This window comes from Opisthocomus hoazin, chromosome 7, assembly GCF_030867145.1.
Source record: "Opisthocomus hoazin isolate bOpiHoa1 chromosome 7, bOpiHoa1.hap1, whole genome shotgun sequence".
In the NCBI taxonomy this organism is placed as follows: Eukaryota; Metazoa; Chordata; class Aves; order Opisthocomiformes; family Opisthocomidae; genus Opisthocomus; species Opisthocomus hoazin.
The window spans coordinates 12,780,230-12,803,497 of NC_134420.1; the positions used below are offsets into that span (position 1 = coordinate 12,780,230).

At 36.9% G+C, this 23,268-nt stretch overlaps 1 protein-coding gene across 7 annotated transcripts in view; it reads left to right on the top strand.

The window, feature by feature from the left end:
- Positions 1-23,268, top strand: part of IRAG1 (inositol 1,4,5-triphosphate receptor associated 1) — a 121,333-nt gene that overhangs the window by 26,127 nt on the left and 71,938 nt on the right. For 5 of the 7 annotated variants that reach the window (XM_075426473.1, XM_075426467.1, XM_075426471.1 and 2 more), the window contains exon 4: positions 9,331-9,430. The exons of 1 other annotated variant lie outside the window; for it this stretch is intronic. The gene's annotated coding sequence lies outside the window, so the exon portion shown is untranslated. Of the gene's footprint in view, positions 1-9,330; positions 9,431-15,861; positions 15,998-23,268 lie in introns of those variants that run through there. One more of the 7 variants, XM_075426468.1, reaches the window with a different exon arrangement.

Genomic DNA, 23,268 nt, shown 5'->3' on the forward strand with positions numbered 1-23,268 from the left:
TGCTGAAGGAGTTTTGGTATCTTTTTTTCTTTCTTTAAATGTTTAAATGTTTAAATGTTTAAATGTTTGAATGTTTAAATGTTTAAATGTTTAAATGTAAAACATTCCATAATCCTGTTTTTAAAATATATTAATTTGTGGTCAGGATTTTTAATAACTTCAGGTCCTTTCTTGGGAGTGATGTCTGCCTAACATTCCTTCTTTGCAATACTACATCTTCATTCTTTCAAACAACCCTTCTTTCCCCATTCCCTGTTGCTGTTTCTTGCAAGACTGAAATTCTTCTAGCAATCAGAAGAATTGTCGTAAAGTTCATGTGATTTAGCTAAGAATTAACATTAGCATAAGGCTTTTCTCAAGATAAAGATTTTTTTAAAAAAATAATATTCTTTTAATAAAATTATGAAATTAAAGAGATCATTTTATACTTAATGTGCTTGACATATGCTTGTCTGGATTTTAGCAGCATAGTATAGCAGATTCTTTCATGCAGTGTCTAGAACAGAGGGGTTTTGTTTTGGAGGCTTTCTGTGGATGTTTCTCTATATTGATGAGGGATTTGCAGTTATCCCTGTTGAAAGCCTGGGATTTCAAAGTGATGTCAGGGGATTGTACAGTTTGCTGCATCTTTAACACAAAAGTACTGATGCAAGTCTGAGTCTGCATGAAGAACACAGAGGGATCTTGCAATCTGGACTAGAGATAGTGTCAAGAAGCAGGGTGGTAGGTTTTAAGATGCATCAAGACAAATTAGCCTCCAGCTGCTGTGTTGAACTCGGTTAGTTCACCTTTGGAAGAGAACAGTGTGGCAGACAATATGAAAATTAAGCCTGCTGAGTTAATGCCAGTGATCAGAGTGTGTGCTTGATCATTATAAAGCATCAGGAAAAGGTAATTTATAATAAGCATCCACAATTTATCTTCGGTTTTACGGCGTGTCACCTTTGATATATGGGAGTCCTGTCCTATCCAGTGCATGGGTCACCACACAGACTCACAACTCAACAGGCAGAAAATCTTTTGTGAAAAATGCTGTGAGAAATAAAGCCCGGGGAAGAAGAAGGTGGTGAAATTTTTGCTAGGCAAATAAGAAGATTACTAAATGTAGCAGAAGAAAATTAATTTTATCAATTTAAAAAGCAATTGAAGGAAGAGAGGGAAGAGGAATGGAATTAGCTTCAAAACCATGAAACTTAAAAAAACCACAAACCACAAAAACACAAAACCCCACCCCAAAAACAAACCAACCAACCAAAAAAAATCCCTTTTACTTTTGGACTTTGGGGAGAAACTATCCAATCTTACTTAAAATAATCTCAAGCTCAAAAATCAAATGTAAATGCAAAAATAAATGCAAATTTTACTATTGGCTGTGTGGAGGGATTGCTATACTCCTACTGCAAACACACACAAGCTTTGCATGCTCTGAAATTATTGCTTGACAGCTCTGATACTTATATGCTTCATTCTTTCCAATCTTGTACTTTCTTGTCTTTCTTTCTCCCCACATTTACAGTGCTCCACATACAGGTTCATTTTTTCCTGTGTATTTGTATATGTATGCATATCAATATTTCACATTTCTGTCTCCACTGCAATTTGTAAATGGGTAGTTTTTTCATGTCTCATGTTGGCCTCTCTCCAACAACATTAGGACATCCATGTGCTGAAGGGTATATTTTGTCATTCCCAGTAGCAGCAAGATGGGTTGAAGTTTTTCATAAAGCCACTTTACTGTATGGATAGTGGAGAAACGGTAACTATCCTTGTAGCCAGCTTCTGCCCTAGAGACAGCATGGGTGACAGCTACCAGTTTCCTGAGTGGTTCTGATTAAGTTTTGCTGAAGAAGATTTTACGTACCCACTTTTAAGAAGCTATTTAGCAAAAAAATATTTTTTTAAAAAGTAACTGTTGTAGCACATCTTTCTTAATTTAGAAGGACAGTGTTAACAAGATGTTAGAACACTTCCTCTTAAGAATACAGTGGATGAAATTCAGTGGATTATAGGTTGATCTAACGAAGTAGAGGGACAAAACATGAAAGCTAAAGGTAAATTCTTACAACTGATTTCTCTGCAGGTGAGTGGAGACCCAGTCACGCATTACATAACAAAATTTACCTGTTGTAGCATGTGTTACTGAAATGTACAAGCAGATTAAGATGTACACAAAAGGCAAGGCAATATTACCATACTAAAAACGGACATGAGGTGGTCTCTGGTAACCAGACCTGATACAGAAGAATTAGATTTTGTCCAAAGGCATCTGTAAACTTCTGACCTAAGTGGACAGTAAATGGCAAGGAACTGTTAAGTCACTCTTAGAAGGGAAATAATCCTAAGCTTTATTTGAGGAAATCCTGGAACTTTTCAAATAGTACTTCTATTTTGTGAAATTTTCTTTTGTTTACATGGCATGGTTCTGAGAAGTGAATCATTTTGTTTCCTATAGTGCAAGCGTAGTTTGGTTTTAATCATACTGAAACTTAGCTCTTTTTCATTCTTGGAAAACCTGAGACATAAACTGGAATTCACTGCGTGTTTTAGCAAACAATACATACTTGGATGAGGTACCTCATGACTTACTGCTTATAAGGCTTTAAACATTATCTGCTCTCAAATTGTGCCACAAATATGGTCATACTCCTCTAGTTCAGGCTTTTGTTAGACTTCTGTACTGAGCCCACAGGGCTTATGTGCAGTAAGCTTCCAAGGATTTCAGTATGCACTGACATGCCTGCCTCCTTTGGCTCTGGCATTTTTCCTCTGCTGCTGCTGCTGCTGCTTCACGGTAGTAGGAGTCAAAATCCCAGCTATTTTGGAAACATCCTGAATGTTTCATTTTCAGTCTTGTTTGTCTCTGAGGGCAAGTAATTGACTAACAGATTCCTCACATTACTCCATGAATATGTTGTCTAAGGGCTATAGTTCAACTCTTCCAAAAATAATAGAAGCAATACAAAAACAATAGTTCTGAGGGAGTCTTAAAGCGAGGCTTTATTTGGTGGCAAAAAAATACACAATTTCAACAAAAAGATGTAAATATTCCCTTGGCTTTGTCTTCTCTCATCTGCCTGAAACAGTCTGGGGGATGAAAGATGTCCAGCATCTCTGTAATCATTATTGTCTTCTAAACCATGAAGTTTGTCTAACTTAGTACACTTTATCCTGACTAGGTTTTTCCTACTTACCTTGCATGTTTCTTATTTTCTTTCCTGTTGCCAGCTTTATGAAGGTTATGCTAGTCTCTTCTTTGTTTCTGTGGACTTAGTGCATGACTTCTTAAGAGACAGCTCCATTTTTTGTGTGGTTTGTTTTTCTTTTTTTCCTTGTTTAAGGAAAGGTGACTCCCAAACCCCATCCCTGAGAAGGATAAAAGTAGTAGCTCTTTCTAACTCTAGCCAACATCCTTAACATTCTACTTTTTTACAGAGCAGTGGATAAATTTCAGCCTTCTCCATTGTTGCTAGCTTGGTGAGTATGTATATACTCTACTAGCAGAAATAAACTTGTTCTATAGATACAGCAATTTTCATAATGATAATGTTGTATGATCTATTATTCCTTTTTGATACATAGAACAGTTCCCCAAATCATTACATATGTTCTGTTGACTTCCACTTTATTTGCATGTGTGCACATGGTCTGTGGTAAAAAATGTAGCAGAAAAGCTTAAAAAGACTTTCTAAGCAGCCTTTTTTGCTTGTCATTAATGTATTACCTTTTTTCCAGTTTATGATGCAAAAATGATTACTTGTCACTCCAGTTGAGTTCCTATTGGCAAGAAGGATTATTGCCACAAATCAAGGGAATCTTAATAAAATTTTATATGTAAAATTCAAATCAGTAAGGGAGTGTGTGTGACTCGCATGCTTTTTGTTGCCCCCCCAATTTCAGGTGGTTTAACAGATTAATCGCCAAACCACTTGCGTAAACATCTTCTGTTTGTTGCCTCTTCTATTTGATGATAAGCTTCTTTCTCCCTGAAGTGCCAGCAGGCTTTGTATGTATAGTTTAAAATAAACAGTATGGGAGAGATAGTTTGATCATCTAGTGGTAGAATGGATTATAATTGGTATAGATTATTAGTTATGGTCCCTCTACTCGGTTTAAACTGGCTGCCAGATTTGGATTTGAGAGGAATTTTCTCCAGACTGTACACATAAGAATCTGTTGTTCAGCTGTTGTACGTAAGTGTTGTTGTTTTGGCAGGGTAAAATGCTACTAGGTGTGTTCAGGGGTTTTTGTTTGTTTCACTGAACGGTGCTGGTTGTTCTGATTGCTTTTCCCTTCCTTTCTATATCTAGGATGACAATGTGTAACTGCAGAAAATCAGAGCCCAGGTAGGGGCTGAATTCCAGCCCCCCCCCTGTTTCTTTCTGTTACCTATATAATATAGTTGTAACTGGGTAATTTGGTTCTCATTTCAAAATACATAAGATTTTTTTTAGTCCAGATTTGAATGAATTCCTATGAAATTCAAGTGGATCAAATTCTGCTGAAGCTTCTACAGAAGTCCAGTGTCGTTTTAGACTCTACTTATTATATAGCTCTGTCTAGCTCTATCTAATGTATCCTTAACGAAAGGAAAAGAATGGAGTTATGCAGAGCATTGACTTAGCTGTATATGTTTTCTGATTTCTGTAGCTTGTAAAATTGCATGAGATTTGTACAGGCTTATTTAAGATTTAATTTCTTATTTTTTTAAGACGGCAAGCTGATCGTATGAGATTTTACATCTTAACTTTTTATGTGTATAACTGCATGATATCAAATAATTGTGCATATTCTTTTCTGTAGCTGAAATAGCTTGTCTGCATCTCACTGTCCTGTTGACTGATTTGCTCCCAATTCATGCTGTTCTTTCTCAATTGTTTGCTTTTCACTGAAGGTTTTCAGAGCTTTAATTCAGTTGGATGTAAACTCAGTCACTATAAGAAACCACGTATGAAAAGAGAAATCTGAGTTAAAGGATTTTTTTTATTATTATTTTGGGCTATAAAATTTTGTCAAAATAGAAATACATTTGAATCAATTGGGAAGAACATATTTGCAAGATACAGCATTCCATTTTTCTGCTGCAAAAAAAGTAGAACAGCGATAGCTATGTAAACAAATACCAATACACACTTTGACATGGTCAGACTTTGAGGAGTTAAGAAAATACAAGAATCTAGCATAGATTCAAGAATACAAGGGCTAGCAGACATTCGAGGCTAAAACCTGAAAAGAAACAAGTAAGTCGTAAGAAATGTAAATATAAAGAACAAGTGAGTCTTAGAACAAAATGGAATGAGCGTAGCAGTTTTTTTGAACAGGCATCAAGACAGGATAGAAAGCAAGTTTTTAAAAATTTATCAGAAGTATTAGCCAACTGTGCCTTTCTCCAAAGAGGGATCAAATAGTAGAGTAAACAAATAGTGCTTTGAAGCCCAGTATTTTAATGGGCTTGTTCAGCATGATTTTTATTGTTTTCTTCTGAACCAAACTTTGCCTTGCAGAAATCAGTAGTTCAACTCAATGAAAAGCAGCTGTCTCTATAGTCTAAAAGGTAGATGGGTAAAACATGATATTTAGAATGCTTTTCTTCACCCAAACCCTGTGTTGTTGGGGGCAGGGGGGACAAACTTTTGTGTCTAATAATGCCCTTTATCTAGTTGTCTCTTATTCTTCTAACATGATAATTGTTTCCTGTCAAAAATGCAACTGCATGGTTTTCTAAAAGGACTAAGATTTCAAAAGAAGAGGTTGTTAACTTTTAGTGGCTGTTTTTAACAAAAAAATCAGCAGGTTATATTTACTTCTGTGCGTTAGTTATTTTCCCTGACTTTTTTCTCAGTAAAAAATTAAGATTCATGTTTGTGAACCAGGTAAACCAAGGGTTTGGGGGCTTTTTTTTATTTTTGCTATTCTAATTTATGATTTACTACCTCTCCTCAACAACCCATCTGAAAATATTAAAGCATATACTATACTTTCCTTATGGGCTACTACACTTCGTTATTTAAAGTGACTTTTATAGAGGCGCATATTTTTAGGTAAATGCCTTTGGTCTGTGGTATTTTATGCTTGTAACTGAGTGTAAAAAGTATTTCGCATACATTTTTAAAGACATAGTTGTCCATATGAGTAACCGTATGCAAATTGCAGTCTGTAGCTGCATAAATGTAGGTTGTATCGCTTCACTATTTTAATGACATTAATTAAAAAAAGGGGGGGTATGATACCAAGAAATTGTCATCATACTGTTAAAGCATTTTTAAAAATACTGCAATGCAAAAGCTTTCAGTTTGTGGCATAACTAGTATCTGGCATAACTGCTTCTGGTGTGAAAGACCACTGTGCAGATTCTGAGGATGAGGACAAGATTGAGGGCTATTTTATTGTGTTTATGTTGAGGAATCAACCAAGGAAAAATATTTTTTCTCAGTGTCTTGAGCAAGTTCCTTTATCCCTTTACCTTCTAGTATTAATAAAACTGTTCAAAAGAAATGTGGGATTCAATGCACAAAGAGGGATGAAAATTGTCAAGTATTCTCCTCAAGGAAATACCTATTTCTCAAACTGTATTGTTTCAGAAGACAAGTGTCAACTTACAGTTGAGGGCAAAAAAAAGTATGTCAAGTAAGTGAAGTTGTAAGTACTTTTGCATAGCCTGGAGTAACAACTCAGAGAAGGGTGAATGGTATTTACGTCTCAGGGTGCCAGGAATGCTATAGTTCTATAGCTAAATAATTTGCCTCTCTCATAATGTCATACAACTCGGCACTTTTGGTGTGGAATTGCCTACTTTACAACTGATACCCGTCCTTGGTTTATTCCTCTGCCTGCAGCTGCCTTTTGTTCTCCAGGTCTTCCCACAAAGAACATTGAATTGAATTCTATTATACAGTAGACAGATTTCAGAGGCGAGGGAAACAAGAAATGTTTTGCAGCTCACAGGCAGGTGGGATGGGGAGTCCTAAGTTTCGACTGACAGGCTGCCTTTGAGAGTGATGCAGACACCTAGGACAGGTACATGGCTTTTCTGGAAAATAGCGGCAGCAGCTAAAACGCTGTGAAGCCGTATGTGATTAGCTCAGGAGACAGTGGGACTATTTCCAGGGAAAAGGAGTGCTGATAGTCATTTTTCTTAACTGAAGCAATGCTCTGCAGATACAACTAATGATGTCAGTCAAGAGAGAATGATGAAGCAATACTGAATAGTTTCCTTCCTTCCCCTGGTAAAATCTATGCAGCTTGTTTTAGGGAAGACGTTAATCTGTCAAAGCCTATGCCACCTTCATCTCCATCACTGTGTGGAGGATTGGAGCATGTTTTTGTCCATGCTGTTTTTATGTTCTTCATAGTGCACTGCTTAGGGGATTTGAGTCCCATTTCTGGTGTAACTGGGGGCCTTAGATGCCAAGCTGCTGCCAGCTGTTCTTGTCCTTCTGGTAAAAGCCTAGATGTTCTGATGAACATCTGTGGGACAGGAGGTAAAAAGTGGAGTAAAAAGTGTAAAAAGTGGCTTTCAACATGCCCTGTTTGATCTGTATTATAAAAATAAAAAAGCTGTTTCACTCTGTTCCAGCCCTAGTGGAGGGAGAAGAAGGTAGTGTGAGCTTGCTGCCAGCCTCGGACCTGCAGGTCCTGTGCACCTGGTAGTATTGGTACCTTGTGCTACAACATCCACTTCAAATCATGGTACTGCAACACTCCCAGATACAACATCCATTCTTTATATACATGGGTGTACTTGTTGGCACAGTTATATATCACACTGCTAAATTTTTGTTACTAAACTTTACCACAAGGGCAGCATCAGAATATAAAATGGCTGGATTCAAGGCTACTTAATCTGCTTAATATTTAGTTAAACTCTCGGAGTTCCAGGATCATCATACCTCATCAAAGTTACTAGATTCTCACATATCCCCTGTTGTTTATATATTCCCTTTCTTCAGGTAGGTATCTCTAAATAGTATTGGACTTGTTTTGGTTTTGTCTTGGATTTGGTTTTTTCTCTTACGGGATAGTAGGTAAAGAAAAGTCTGAAGCAGTTGTGGCTGGAGATTGTATGTTTTGAATAAAGCAAATACTATCTCAATAAGCAGAATCGCTTACTCTGGTGATTAAAACATAACACTGATGAATGTTTCATTGCCTTATTGCAGTATGAGATGATCCAACTCCGAGTATGCATTTCCTAGTACAAGCGTGTCATTCTCTTGTTTTGTGAAAGTTCAATGTATTATAAGGTGACATATTGATTTTTGTTTGTTTTTGGTTTTTATATATATTTAAATATAGGTTAGGGTATCTGCTTATCAGATTTTTTGGTGTTAATTTTCTTTATACAAGACTGCTGTTAGAGGCTTAACATTTCTTTTAAAAGAATAGACATTTTTTTATAATTCTGTATATGGTGAGTATGTCAATGAAAAACAGAAGATCTTGCTCATAATTAAAAAAAACAAAAACCCTGATTTTGCTGGTGTTTTTGAGCAAAAGCACTCATGAACTAGGACGTTCACCTTGAAGAGAATCCTAGAAGGAGAACATACAGGAAAAAAGGTCACCTAGTTGCCCATTCGGAAACATCCACCAGGAAATTGTGATCAGACTGAAGTATGAGAAGAAATGTAGAGAGGGAGTATTAGGTTTTAGATTTGAGGTGAAAAAGTTACAATCTAGATCAGAGAGAAGGATGAAAAGGGATGTGTGGAAAGGAGCAGGCAGAGAAAATATATTTTAGAGTCTTGTGGTGGTATGGTATATCTCTGCAACAAGTCATAAAACTGTGATTTAGGCAGTTCTGGAGGCATGACAGAAATGCAGTGTGCTGTAAGGGTGATCTGGCAAAAAATCTCAGTGGAAATGCATCCTTTTAATGCTGGCAAAGAATTGCGGCATCAGTGAAGCTAGGAAAAAGTAGGATAAATGATTCTGTTAATCCCACCTTTCTTCTTGCAATGCTTCTTTGAGGCAGACAAACATTTAGCTATGTACATATGTATATGGTGATACTGAATACGCACAATCAATTAATATTGTATTCTGAGACTGCCAAACTCTTAGGATGTTCTTAGTAGAAATGTGTTATCTGAGACTTTAAAAAAAAAAGGGGTAATTCCAAAGGGACAAGCGAAAGTCATGGTTGCATCCACAGATTGAATCCCTTTTCTGTAAAACATTGAGTAACTTCTTTAAAATCACTGTAACCCAAATGATCACAATGTTGTCATATCTCAAATAACTGAAACCGCAAAACTGCAGTTTTACAACAGAAAGTGACAATTTCATCTATAGACATTCGTATTGATACTCTTTTTTGTTTGCTTTTTGTAGTATATTACGTTAAAATTCTCTAAGGAAAAGTACAAAGACATGAACTATCCAATGAACGCTGCAACAGTCTGGCAGCAGCAGTCATCCAGTCAACAAAAATGTGAGTTAACGCTTTTCTCTAGAATTCTACTGGTAGAGGTGGAATAAGTTTTCTATCCTTTTTTTTTTTTTTTCCACAAGCTGCTTGGAAATTTTAGAATAAACGAGAAAGAGTAAAATCCCAGCACTGAAAACAAGTATTAACAAAAATCAGTCTCTGTTCGGGGTTTGTACTTATTTTTAATTTCTGCTATAGGAATGATCAGTTACTGTGTCCCTGATAAAAGCCTCTCATATTACTTCCTGATAAGCTTATTTTTACCATGTGGTAAATGTATTATTTACCCTGCAATAAATTTTTAAAACCTAAGGCTGTTAGTTGAGTCTGCAAGCTTTCTGGAACAATATGGGTAGGATATATGCTGTTAGCAAATTTCACATGTGATTAAGAATTTTTATTTAGGATTAATTCAGCAAGGGAATGTCAGTTTGAAGTCTAAAAAAATGTCTGTCTTGCATCCTTTTCCTAAGAAAAAGCAAAGTCCTGCTTTTCTGTCCATGGATTAAAGTATCTTCTTGCAATATTTTAATTTCCTTTTTCTTAGACTGGAATATGATAGGAAGTCCAAACTTCAATACGAATACTGAATTCAGGAAGGAGTATAACTTTACTGTTTTGGCCTAGATTAGTATGCAGTACTAGTCTCCTTCACTTGTACTTTAGAGTACAGTAGTATGCTATTACATGTACGTACATCCATGTGGAAGGAGAAGCCTGTCGTCCTTTTGAATTTTTTTCTCCTAAATCTTCACTCGTGCTTAACTTCGCACAGGCAAGGTAAGATGGAGCTTAGTCATAATGAGTATTAACCTCTTCAGATTTCTGGAAAGATCCCCAGAAAAGTAATTGTAAAACTTCATCCCTCCTCTTTTCCTGGAATCCTGCTATCGTCAATCCCTTTTCTATCCCTCACCCCACCCAACACCGCAAATCAAAACAGAAAAGGAGCTCTGATGGGAGGTGTTTTCTATGTATAATTACTCACCCAGTGGCCATGATTGTGTCAAGTCTTCTGGAATATTGTCTTTGACTGAAAATTGATTTTCAAAAAAAATCAAAGGTATGGATGCAGGTTGTTTTCATTTCGGTCATCTTCCCAGAATTTTTTGCTGTAGAACACAGGGCAATCATTTAACAATTTATTAAACACATTACTTGTACACATGCTAAGGTTTCAATTGCTATTAGCAGAAATTAAAGATGAACATCTTAATATGGTGCTTTTATTGGAACTACGCTTTCAAAACCACTTTCTGAAAGGGAGGAGAAAAAAAAAAAGCCAAGACATGAATATGGGGAATGAAGATGTAACGGATTTTGTAAATGCTTTGTGTAATACTTGTCCAGAAAGATTTGGCCATTTGAACTGTGTTTGTCAGTTTGGATCATTTTATTGATTATCTGGCAATGAATGCTTGTAAACAGTTTGACATTTTGCTTCTTGGACTCTGTTTCTCTTACAGAGATTATTAGCTGGCTATTTTGAGACTGAGAAAAATCACAGAATCACAGAATCACAGAATCACAGAATAGTAGGGGTTGGAAGGGACCTCTGTGGGTCATCTAGTCCAACCCTCCTGCCGAAGCAGGGACACCTACAGCAGGCTGCACAGGACCGCGTCCAGGCGGGTCTTGAATATCTCCAGAGAAGGAGACTCCACAACCTCCCTGGGCAGCCTGTTCCAGTGCTCCGTCACCCTCAGAGGGAAGAAGTTCTTCCTCATGTTCAGCTGGAACTTCCTGTGCTTCAATTTGTGCCCATTGCCCCTTGTCCTGTCACTGGGCACCACTGAAAAGAGCTTGGCCCCGTCCTCCTGACACCCACCCTTCAGATATTTGTAGGCATTTATAAGGTCCCCTCGCAGCCTTCTCTTCTTCAGGCTGAACAAGCCCAGTTCCCTCAACCTCTCCTCGTAGGAGAGATGCTCCAGTCCCCTCAGCATCCTCGTAGCCCTCCGCTGGACTCTCTCCAGTAGCTCTTCATCTTTCTTGAACTGGGGAGCCCAGAACTGGACACAGTACTCCAGATGAGGCCTCACCAGGGCAGTGTAGAGGGGAAGGAGAACCTCCCTCGTCCTGCTGGCCACACTCTTCTTGATGCACCCCAGGATCCCATTGGCTTTCTTGGCAGCCAGGGCACACTGCTGGCTCATGGTTAAAATGTTAGCTTTATAAATAAAAAGACTCGTTATGGCTTAATTAATCGGGTTTTTTTGCAAGCACTTTGAGTACTTCTCTCTAAGGTCTCTAGTCTTTCCACACAACATGGACTAGTTTGCAGGATCAACTGTATGACCTCAAAACAAACTTTCTTTACATTGTTGTCAATATAAATGTTTTCTTTAAGATGGCTGGGCTCTAGCATATGTCTCCTTATCTTGTACTGCAGGCTCTTATTTTATTCTGCAATTGCATATCATTTTAACTTAACATTTCTAATTCATGTGGAGTGCTTCTCTTGCTGTAGAAAGTTGGAAGCAAAATGCCTGCCTTTCAGAAGACTCATCTGGAAAAGTTGCTGCGTAAACATTATTAAAAGTACCATAAACTTTTGTTACATTTTGCATAAATAAACTAGCATAGCTGTTCAGCTGACTGGCAGAGTGAATAATGACTAATACCATTCTGTTGAACCAGCATACATTTTAGTTCAAGTATTCTAGATTCCAGTTGGGATTTAGTATTCAGCAGAATGAGTCCCAGATGTGGAAGGGTTATTGCATGTTTTGCCTTGTATATTTTTTTGTAATGTATTCACTTGTCAGACCTGTTCTTGGTTTTGTTTTTTTCTCCTGTCTAGATTAAGGTGGCGGGTAAGACTGCCACAGTCTGTTAGAGTTGCATACAGAAATGAGGTCTGGATAATAGTTGCCAGCATGTGTCATGACTTTTGTGTGCACCATAGTGGTAACAACATACAAGCCAGAAAACCCACGGAAAACACAAATCTGATGCCAGATTAAATATGTAAATTGGCAAAAAAATTCGCTGCAAGAAAATAAAGGCACGCAGGAAATCTTGGGAGCAAACTTGAGACTCAGTTAACTAGCTTTTCTGTACAGTTGAGGTGAAATAAGATGATGAGGATGGTTGATACAATTGATTCAGTAAACAAAATTGTCAGTGCTTATTGGCATTTGTGAGATGGTCCTGAGATTGACAGAAATGCATTCTAGGTGTGATAGGACAAAAGTCTTAACTGATAAAAATACTTTTGGGGTGTTTTTAAAATTACATACAAAAAAATCATATCATAGAATTTCAGTTTTAAGTGCAAGTATTATCACTTCTACTGCAAATTTTTAGCCTGCCTGATTAATAACGTTTATACTTTAGTCACTGAATAAGGAATAGAGCATATAATCATGTCTTGCCACTTACACTTTGTCACTATAACATGCTTTTTTATCACAACAACAGTTATATATGGGCAGAAAGGATAATAAGCAACACTCTTAATGCAAGGTATTTTGAAGTCCTGAAGCATAAATTCTTCAAAATAATATGGGAGTTCTCTTTTATATAATTCTTTTCTAGGCATTACTCTGTACATGTGGTAGAGAATTTATGGCTTTGTCCTGAGCCCATCAAAAGCTCAAACCTACAAATATTTCTACCCAAAAGTAGAAAAAAAATGAGTGTAGCAAGATCACTTGTGTGCTGTTGTTCAAACAAAGTTTGCATTTGAAAATGTTTGTGCCCCAAAAATGAAGATCCTGCATGAAATCTTACTTATACTTCAGCCCTAGAGGCAGAACTCTCAATTATTTCAGTATGACCAAGATTTTAGTGCTTGTATTTGTCTCTTCAAACACCCAAGTAAAAATCTTTAAACTTACGGAGCCCAGTTCGTGAGACTTAGCATTGATACATACTGCACTACTTCTTTCATAAGTCATAGAGCTGTGAAAATCAAGAAAGCAGGAAGTTAACTGGTAGGGGCGCATACATCCCACTGCCAGGCCGTAGATATCCTCCAGAGAGCTACATCTAGCTACTCTGAGATACTTCAGAATATTTATAAAAGAATAATTTTGTGCTATTCCTGGGGAATACACTACCATACTACCAGCAACATAAATATGTTGGGTTATGTGAGAAAGGGAGGGAGAGTTAGCTGCTGCTGTATGTGGCCAGCTATCTGTATTAGAATGTTTTAAAAGAAGCTGATATCACCAGATCTTAAAAAACAGCCAAAGCAAACAAACAAAAAAGGCCTATGAAAAATGTTTCTTATGTGGTAGATGTTACTATGCCTTCTTTATACAATGTTAACAATCTAGTTAAAATAATTAATTTTTAGAATCAAAGATTACCTCATTCGAAATCTTAGATTTTAACTGGCAAGTTTCACTTGCATTTGGTCAGAGAGCATTCATTTAAATAAATGTCTGGGCAAAGCACCTGCCAAAGTATTGAGCATGCTATAGAATACAAAAATATACAAGCAGTTCCAGGAGTTGAAGATCAATGGAAGCATCATTTTCACTTTTTCATGAGTACCTTCAGAGTCCTTCTGTCCCCCCTAAATACTACCTAAACAGCAGGGGTCATGCTTATGTGGTGCCAGTGGATGGGTCAAACAAAAGAGAACTGAAACTGTTGCTACAAGTTTCTCCTGTAGTTTAAATCTCCTTTGCTGGCTAGCTATTTCGTGAAGTTTCTAGGAACTTGAAAATATTTTGAGACCTTCATTACTTTAATAAATCTTGGCTAAATTTGGCTAAAGTGATTATAGGATGCTAGACCAATAAACAAGCAGCTTCATTGAAAAGTTTTATTTCTCAGATGGTAGTGCTAAAAGGCAGTAAGCAACTTGTTCTTGCCCAAACTGGGTTCAAATCAGTCTTTGCTATGAAAGGGATGCATACAGATTTAAGAGAAACACAACTTCTGTTTCACACAAATGACACATTTGACACTTGTGGCCTAAAAATTCTGAGAAAATAAAACAGAAAAATGATGAATTACAGGTGCTAGTAAGACTTCTGTAGTTGTAGATAACTAGAAGGAGATGGAAGACTGTAATCATGCTGAGCCACAAGAGAATATTTCAGAACTCAAGTTTGTGGGTAATAAAATAGTCATTCAGGAAGATGAAAGGCTATATCTTAAAATGTCAGAGAGCCAGTAATGGTGTAAAGGACTGTAAATGGACAAAGGACATCATGAAATGTTTTTTGAAACACCTGCCTACTCTCATTATCTTGGGATCAAGCTTAAATGCCAATGCTAGAGAAGTTTTTCAGAATTTTTACTGTATTGATTTTTGGGGACAAAGAATATCTTAAGTGTAGAATAATAGACTTCCTAATACAAGCTCAAGCCTGAGATGACACAAATGAGATGCCCAGCCTCTGATTTCCTGATGTTACAGGGACTGTGCTATGTTGCGATCAACTCAGCTTTGCCCACTTCGCCTACAAGCATCTTCATGTTTCCATGCATCACACCCCTATGGAGTGTGCTTTCTAAGTCAGATCACCCAATCCTTACATTCCTTTGTCTGATCTGTTTCTGCCTTGATGCTCTTATCAAAATGAAGTTAATTTAGTATCATCGTTTGCTCCATTCTCTTAAAGCAGGCCTGATATGACTCCTCCAAACTCACTATCTAGTAATTTTACATACATTCTAGTGCAATTTTGTGATATTTCCCACCCTCAGCTCTCTTGTCTCTATTTGAATTGTGAAAGGTTTTTTGGACAGGGTTTGGCTTGCTGCTATTTAACAATTTTACAGCACCTGGCATAAGCAGAACTCTTAATTAGGATCAATGGATATAGTTGTAGTGCTTTTAAGTAAATAATCTCCATTGTCTAAAGAGCTGCAGTAAGGTCTATGTCCATTTCAGAGCTGAGCTCTGAATCACATGCATGTGATGCTCCTGCATGTACCTGAATATAGTGTGGTAAATGTTTTGGGGCTCGTTTTTTTTGCCCTACTCATGCCCCATTTGTAGCTACATTTTCTCATGGGATACAAGCAACTTCGGTGGACTTCAATGGGAATTATTCATATTCTGCAAGTGGAGAGCAGAGCCCATGACTGGACTGAAGCCAGCGTTCTTTAAAAGTTCACATGCCTTGTATTGGCTTTCTAATTTAGACTCCTTCTGACCAAACAAAGGGGGAGGGGGGAGTGAAAAATAGTAGCAGCTGTTTCAGTAAAAAATTCTAAGGGTTAATATAACATGATGTAAACTATTGAATCTGTTCTTCCTACTTGCCCATTTTAATCAGATATGAGTAAGTAGAGCCTTATATGCAGTGAACTTGAAGAATGCTAATGGGATGTCTGCATCGCGTTGTACTCTGAGTACTTATGCCAGAATAGGAAAGTATTTTATTCTGTAATTCTCTGAGGCAAGAAACAGGCTTTCTGAAGAGTTACTGTAAATTTAAACTCTTGTTCTAATGTTAGACAGCTTGTTGGATCTCCGAGTTAAAAATTGCTTCAGCTTTAGTTACTAGAGCCAGATGTAACATTGACCTTAAATGGTAAAAGCTCCCAAGAGTGAAAGAGAGGCTGGCCTGAGGGGAAAAAGAGGAATAACTGAAGTTTTAGGTAAGTAATCTCTATAACCGAGAATAAGCTCTTTTTCAGCCGTGAAACAGAACGGAACTATATATCCTCCTTAAAGGTACAGTACCTTGTTGTTGTGATACCAAGTAATTGGTTCTTTCTACCTCTTACCCCACACACCCTTCAAATTCTACCTCTTCTTCAAATTTTAACTGCTTAAAAAGTAGTGTAGTTCATGAAACCTAGTTCTTCTTACACACTGTTTAGGAATATATAAGAATGAAAAAGAAAAAGCTGTGTTAATTATACTGAGACTTGATTAATAAAGGTACATAGTAGTTCAAGGCAACCTGATTAACGGATACTGTTATCTGTATTGTGCTGATAATTAGAGAGTTTTTTCTTTTTTTAATCATATGACTTTCCTTCCCACATGCTTGCTTTTAACTGTGCCGGAGTTGTTCATTTTGATGGATTACCTACTTGTGTCTGGAACCTATCTTTTAAAAGACATTTCCAGAGCCAGTATGTGTTTGCTTTTAATCCTACCAGAAGTAGATTAATACCATGAAATTGTTTCTAATTGGAATGCTGTACAGAAAAAGAACACCTTCAAATGTTAAAGCATGTTTGCTTTAGCGTGAAAAAATCACAATATTTACATTTCCTGATATTTCAGTCTTCAGTTTTATCTGTGCTGTATGGTAGGTACTCTGCACTGAAATGTATTTTATTTTCTCTGCAAATGAAAACACTTTCTTTTATCTGCTAATGTGTGCGTTAAGTTCTTTTCTTCAGACAGCAGTATGTAAACAACATGAAAGAATGTGGTCAGTACAAGGAAATGATAGCTGAAATTGAAGACTCACGTTTCTTTTACTAACTCATATTAGTAACAGCTTGTTAGTGAGTTGATTTTTCAAATCGTATATATAGCATGATTTCATCTGGTGAAAAAGTCTTTGCAATCAGCAGCGAATTTTCATCTTTGTGGAGTGATTAGACAGTAGTTTTTAGTTTATGCTGTGCAAAGATTGGGTGAATTTAGAGTTCTGAGCATAGACAGTGTTCCTGCAAGTGGTAACAGTTACTGTGTTTATATTTTGTATGGTATGTGTTGTGTATACTTTAATGGAAATTCACTTCATCCAGCTTCAAGAGAATGTGGTAAATGAATCTTATTGTTAGAACATTTCAGATCTGGTTGCAATACCTGTAATTAATTTTCGTTTTATTTTTCTCTGGACTATCATTAGTGAACAGGGTAGTACTTTCACGTTAATCTCCTAGCTGACCTTCATGCTTTAAATCAACGATTATATTCCAAATCAGCAATTATACCAAGCTTGGAGCTTAATAATCTAACTATAGAACCCATAGAAATCTAAGTTTATTAGAACTAACAGTGGAAATTAAGAAACAGTCCAATATATTAAATGCTGAATACTAGAGAGCCCTCGCTCTTTTAATATTCTTGAATTTTCTAGCCTCCCGAGGCCCTCGTTCTGATTTGCTGGTCCTGCATGTGTTACTTTACTTGTCATGCTTTATGCATCACTTCAAATTTTGCAAGGATTTGCAACTTTAGGTGGCATTTAGAAGGTGTTTAAGTTTTAATAAGTTATTTTTAACTTTGTGTATGGACTGGAATAACTAATCTGTGTCTAACTCCTCCAGGTCTAAGTATGTATTTCCAATATATGATACCTTGTAGCATTTCAGCAGCTCTTCTGTTCCATACAATCCTCCTTTATTTTGTAAGTTAGAATATATTATATAGTGCCTATGTGTAAATTTATCTTCAGTAAAGATGTTATGATGATAATAAGTGTAATTTAATAGAAACAGTACAGGCTGTGCATTTGTACGTAGTGAAAATTGTGTTTTAACATCAGCACTATGATAAAGTACCTAGGATTATCAATGTGTTTAACTTAACATCTGCTTTACATCCTTCTGGATTAAGCTCTGAGTTGGCTGTGGACATGAAACCTGTACACCTCCCTACCTCCAGTCTTTTTATATGTTTGAGTCAGTTTTCATAACTACAGTGCTATTTATCTGGGTCCAAAGCTGTGGAAGTTAAGAATTATCTAGCAGCCAGATTCATAGTTCCAATCTTTAGCACCAGCTTCTCCTTTGGATCAGTATGCTTTCTGACAACTTTTAATGATAGTCTGGTGTCAAATCACTTTTTGAAAAGCTGGATAAGACAGAGTATGGCAACTGAGGTATAGGGAGCTGGTACCAAGAAGAGACAGATGTGAAAGCTTCTCATTTCAAGGGTCGTATGTGTATGTTCCATGTCATGGAGTTCTCTTGCCTCATCTAGTTGCTGTTCTTAAACAAGTATAAAAGTCTGGGGAAAAAGAAGCATCAAATGGCTTGTGAGTGGAAAGGGGAAGAAAATCCTTGCCGTTTCAAGGTTTGTGGGCAATTTAAAGATCTCTGGGGGATTTGTGCGCAGACATCTCTTTTCTCTCCTAACTTGCAGGCTTCCTGTAAACTAAGCAGAAGAATTTCCTTGTGATGTGTTCTCCACTTGTACTTCCTTTGAAAAATGGGTCAAAGTGATGTTTTGGATCTCAGTATCACTGACAGAAAGGAAATCTGAGTGGGTGATGGGTCTTTGTAAGCTTATAGACTATTGACTCCAGACATTAATTATTGCCTATATACACGTGTAGTGCTTATGTTGTGGAGAACGAAGACTGTGACTGTTGTGGTAGCACTTCGAAATAATAACTCAGCTTCCCTCCCTGGAAAGTAAGTACTAAGAATTCTGAAAAGGAGAGAGGGATTTGATACTTAGAGCCAAGCGGACTTGTAGCCCCAGGTTTTGTTGGAGAGCTTGGGCTCTAAGAGTATCCCAGGATTTAATTCTCTTCACTAGGTGGATGTAACAGGCTTTTCCTTTATTTTTCTTTACTTTGTTTATTTCAATGTGTCTGTTGTTAATTTTACAATCTGGAAAATAATTTGAGAAATTTGATTTTATGTAGGAGTTCCCAAATATATTAAGTATCTGAAAGATTTAAACAACAACAAAACCAACTACAGCGACCACCACCACTCCCCAACTAATAGCTGAAATCAAGAATATCTTATCATCTGCTAAAACTTTTACCTGCACTTAAAATGTACAAACCCCCAAGTCTTTAGGTATCGCAAGTCATCAGCGACCTGTAATATTGTAAATATGATCACCTGTGGGTTTAGACAAGTAAGGCCTGTAGAATATGATTTATTTTTTATGCTAACAGAGGTTGCTTGGAGGGGGGAGGATGAGAGGGGCAAGGAGGGTAACATGAAAACTTGGCAGGTAGTTATGTCAAGTGTGTAGGTTAACCTGAAAGTTTCTTTCCCCAACTAATGCTGAAGCATATTCTGTTCTGTTTTGTCATGATAAAGTGGTATACTTTCGAATCACTGTGCTGTCTTCTAGTTTATGTACAAATATGCTTATCTTGGTGATTGTCTGAACAAAGCCGCTATCTCATGGCTATAAAATGGGATCCACTGGGGTCATTCCTGCAATTTCTGCAGAAAGCAAAAGAGCTGAAAAGATGATATAACAAATAGTGGGAGGGAAGAAGCATTTTGTGTAGGCGTTGCACTCTTTTTCTTACCAGTTGTAAGGTTTTGCATCCTGGAAATGGATACATGGTAGAAATTCTGTGTTGCTGGGTCAAGTACAGCAATTGCTTTGGGCTAGGGGCTTGCCTTCAGGGTAAAATTATTACTGTTTATATAATTCCACAAAATGTTTTCTAATGCTGAAGTTATACATGGGGAATTTGGCTCTGAGCCTTTTCTTTTGAAATCATCAGCAAAGTTTCCATTGACTTCAGTGTTGCCACATCAAGTTCTTAGCGAATACCACAAAGGTAAAGGCTATGTTATTTAGCAGGAAATAAGAGTCTGAAATCTAGGAGAATTTGAGTAGAAGCAATGGATCTATTTTTGCCCATCTTATTTTGAGCTTAGAGAGATGCACTAAGAAATTGTAGGATGCACAGATTGAGATCTGTTTCTGAAATTTTGGAAAAGAAAAATCCACTATTTCATTTTCAAACGTTCTCCCCATTTCTCTGAAATGTCTCTGATAAGGCCTTTTTAGAAGGGAGTATATGTGTGCAGGTAGAATATAATAAAGCATGATATGTTGATTAACATTTCCTGTTAAAACTTCCAAAACTATGCTGAACTTTGCTCTAAGTACTGAACAGAGAAATTAAAAATAAAATGCCTAACCACAAGTTGAAGGAGAGCTTGTGGAGAGGGAGGGAAATAATTTAACAGTGTATAAAAATGCACATATGCTTTGCAATTTCAGCCAATGAATTTCCCATATTTTTCTTTTTTAATAGTGAATTAATGTGACTGACCTCTGGGCTCATGAAAATAGCACAATACAATTAGGAGCTGAGTTGCAGTGGAGGGTGTAATTTGCCCCAGGAGGTGGTGCTATGTCAGGTTGATGTTCTGCACATCATCGCAGACTGGAAAAATCTTGTAATCAAATCTAAATATTGTGCTTAGTTCCCTATGCAAGTATAGCTGTGCCTATCATCTTGAGTTCCCTGAGCGCTGTTGCAGTTAATAAACTTATCATTCCTATTCTATGATAGGTGTAATTATCAGCATTGCTCTAAAAGCTGGTTTTAGTAAGTGCAGTAGTCAGTGGAGCCGACTGTAGAAAACCAAGCTCATGTATCAGAATTCCCACGTATCTTTGATACTTAAAGCAAGATTGGGAGACTTGAAAACTGCTTGTGTTTTTTCACTGAATTAAGTGAAAATACCTGAAGGACAGGGAGAAAGAATTTGTGGTATGTATTCTAAAACCTCAAGACGTAAAACTCAATTTTTATCTATGTGCTGAGCTTTTGGGACCTGTTTGAAATCTCTCCTGCATAAAACACAGCATTAAAATGTCCCTTCCAAAACTCATCTACTATGTGCTAATGGAATAGACTCATTGGAATATTGACAACCTTGTACCCTTATAAGAAGCTCTTGACATTTCCTGTTGGATTCTTTCTTTTTTTAGAAGTCTTTTCCTAATTAACAGATTTTTAAATGTTTTTTGTTGGTAAAATGGCAAACATCAACCATCCCACTCTATTGACAGCTGACATATAACCATAACAGAAAGGTGAATAATACCTAAAGATCCTCCAGGAAATCTGTCCTGTTGCTGCTTGGTATTTCCATGTCTAGGAATGCATTCAGAAATTACATTAAACACAAAGTGGTGTTTTTCACTAATCATGTGTAGAAATTATACAGAACTTAAAGGATGCAGAGAAAAATACTGTACCAGAGAAAAGTAGCCTTTTTTACTATGAAAATGATGAACTGTATTTCCCTGGACCATGTAGCAGGTCAAATTCTCACTTCTTGTAAATCACTATTGCTGGGTTTGGAATGTGCGGAGCTTTGCCCCTGTGTGTGAACTAAGGATCTGTCTGAGTGGATTTTGATCCCTCTGGAGAATCCGGCTCCACTTAATATGAAGACAATTTCATGTTTTCTGTTGCTTAACAGGTAAAGATCAGAGTTGGTTAAAGTTTTTCCCTTCAGAGTAGGACCTTGTAAATTTCTTGCACATCTTTTTAAAAAATGGGCACAAATCAACAAAGTTTTTCATCTAATATTGTTCTCAGGTAGTGGTGAGTGATGATATGCTTTCTCAGAAAAAAATCCTTTAAACTCACAATATGCCTAACACTTATCTGTCTGCTTATATGATTCAGATGTTGTGAAGTTGGGAGGATTTTTCTTCCTTTTGAACGTGGGTACTGTACCTTGTATCTTGTGTGTTCATTTTCTGAGCATCTGCTTAGAAAATAAAACAACATGCCATTTTGACATCCAAGAAAGTGCTATTAAAAGTCTGTTGCTATGTTTAAATGCCTACACTCAGTTTCTATAGCAATAAAAATCTCAAAAATGATGTACAAATTTCCATAGTGCATTACCAGCCCTTTCTGGCACGGGGAAATTATGGGACTAAGAATATGACAAAGATGCTCATTATATTAGAGGGCGAAGTTGCCACATGGTTCCAGATGCCCTGTACTGTTACCTGTGAACAAAATGTGTCCTAACTGTATAAATCCCGAAGTTCCTGTGTCAAAAGGGACAGTTGACTTCCTACTTCATTCAGTTGCTTCTTCATGTCTTGTGTGACAGAGTTCAATACTTAGAGCAACTTCCCATTTCTCTGTAAGAGAAGTTGCTGAAGATGTTGACCTTTCTCTAAATTCCTCCAGTCGCTTGATATCTAGTGTGAAAATCAACATACAGAGTGCATCGGTCTCTGTAGATTTCCTCTCTGTAACATTACAATAGCCAGTCTGAAATGCCATTGCTCCTGCGGCAGCTAGGGGAACCCTGCTATCAAAAAGAAAAGAAATAAAATAGTAGCTGATGTAATCCTTTGCACCTCTCTGGGGCTCAGAGTCTTGAATGTTCAGTTGCTTCTTGAAGAGAGCAGGAAATCCAACCTGGTTCATAAAACATAGCAAATAAAGGAAGGCATGTTATTTTGACAACTTTAAGTTCAGTATGGAATTGTATTGTTACTTCAGGCATTTCTATGCCTTGTTCTCTGTTCAACTGAGGAACAATTCAGGGAAAAGAAAACTGGGGAAAAAATGGAACCTTGTTTGAAAGCAATAGAACTGTTTCTGTTCTCTTTATTCCTAATTGCTTGAAGAATCCTCAAGGTTCAAATGAGATTGGCTCGAACTGCGTAACAGTGTGCTGTTCCGTTTGAATATGGTAATCCACAACAGTCACATAATTTCAAGTGTTTTACTTAACATATGCTTTGAAGTCCAATTGAGAGGTCTGATATCAAGAATGTATCAGTGGTAGAAATACATATTTTTAATTTTTGTTTCAGTAGTTAGGGATTAATGTTCTTGTTCAAGGGTTGCTATGCTGGTAAACATATAGATGAAGTGATTCTTAGAGGCACTATGGTACTCTGAGGCACACCTAAATCCTCTAGTACTTCTAAGTACATTTGGGCTACTTTATTTTTGTAAAAGTCTGAATAAACTACTACTATGTACATGGCTTATAGTTTTCTCAAAATAAGAGTTGCAAAGTTACATAGATAGTAGCACCTCTCATTTCCACTACAGAATAGCTTGTATTTTCAACCTCATTACAGTATTTTTCTGTAATGAATTTTGAGCATCTTTGGGATTTAATTTTAATACTTCTATTTTGGTTTTAACTGTTGAGAAATTTGGCATTTTGTAGCTTTATAGCAGCGCAAACTTCCATGCGCGTAGATG